This window comes from Phalaenopsis equestris, unplaced genomic scaffold, assembly GCF_001263595.1.
Source record: "Phalaenopsis equestris unplaced genomic scaffold, ASM126359v1 Scaffold000596, whole genome shotgun sequence".
NCBI classification, from domain to species: domain Eukaryota; kingdom Viridiplantae; phylum Streptophyta; class Magnoliopsida; order Asparagales; family Orchidaceae; genus Phalaenopsis; species Phalaenopsis equestris.
Genome location: NW_018165036.1, coordinates 144,604 through 146,070, shown reverse-complemented (window position 1 = coordinate 146,070; position 1,467 = coordinate 144,604).

Below are 1,467 nucleotides of genomic sequence, written 5' to 3'. Positions count from 1 at the left end.
GCCATTGACCATCTCGCTAAATCGCTAAATGTCTGGAGAGTGTTGATCGGGTCATCAAATATTGCAATGGGTTAACTTTTAAAATTAGAGTTATCCTATGAGAAGCATGTAATGTCTAAGCTTTTGAACGGCGAAAATTAGTGTCAGAAAATGCTTCTCAATAGGTGGATACCTTATCTCCGTCGGTATTAGACGATGACTCAAGTAATAGAGCGCATTTTCTTTTCCCTCCTCATTGATTTGGGCTAAGAGGGCTCCAAGAGAGTCATCTAAAGCCGCGGTAAAAGTATCAACGGTTTCCCTGGGATAGGGGCTGCCAAAACAGGAGGTGTCTTTAAATATTTTTTAACGTCCTCAAAGGCCCGCTGATTTTTCTTCCCAAATAAATTTGGTGTCCTTTTTAATTAATGCCGAGAAACGCTGACACCTACCTGAGAGATTGGAAATAAAGCGTCTTAGATATGCAAACTTCCCTTGGAAGGAACGTAGCTGCTTCAAGGTTTTAGGGGGAGGCATTTCTAAGATAGCTTTAATCTTATCCAGGTCGATCCCGATTCTCTGATAACGAACAACGAATACTAGAAATTTCCCGGAGGTGACGCCGAAAGCGCACTTTAAGGGATTCATTTTAAGGTCATATCGTCGTAACCTTTCAAACACAATCCTCAAATCATACAAATGGTTTATTTTCTGTTTACTTTTGATGCCCAGATCATCCACGTAGAATTCTACTTTATTGTGAATGAGGTCGTCAAAAATCTTCGTCATTGCACACTGATATGTTGCTCCGACATTCTTTAGGCCGAACGACATCACTGTGTAGCAGAAGATTCCAATCAGTGTTCTGAAAGCTGTAAGCACTGCATCCTTGGGAGCCATCTTAATTTGGCTATATCCCGATGATCCATCGAGAAAATCTCATGTGTTAGAAAATCTCATGTGTTTAAGCGATGTCCACCATCATTTCCGGTATAGGTAGTGGAAACTCGTCTTTTGGACATGCCTTGTTCAAGTCTTTGAAGTTGACACAAATGCAGATCTGTCCATTTCTCTTTTTAACCGGTACAATATTGGCTAACCATGTGGGGTATTGCTCTCTTTAATAAAATTGGCGTCTATCAATTTCTTTACCTCGGCGATGACTTGTTGTTCTATCTCGAGGCGCATTATCCTTGGAGCTTGTTTTACTTGGGTTACATTCTTATCCACCCCAAGTTTATGGACTGCAACCTCTGTCGATAGTCCTGGCATTTCATTGTAGCTCCATGCGAAGCAATCTTTGAATTTTGTCAATAGTTTGACCAGTTTTGCAGATTCTTCGTCATTAAGTAGAGAACTTATAAATGTAGGTCGGGGTCGCTCTTCAGTCCCGAGGTTAATCTCTTTCAATTCATCAACAGTGGATTTAATTTCTTCCTCAAATTTTGGGGGAGAATCTACTATTGGTTGATCAGTAGAGTCATCCTC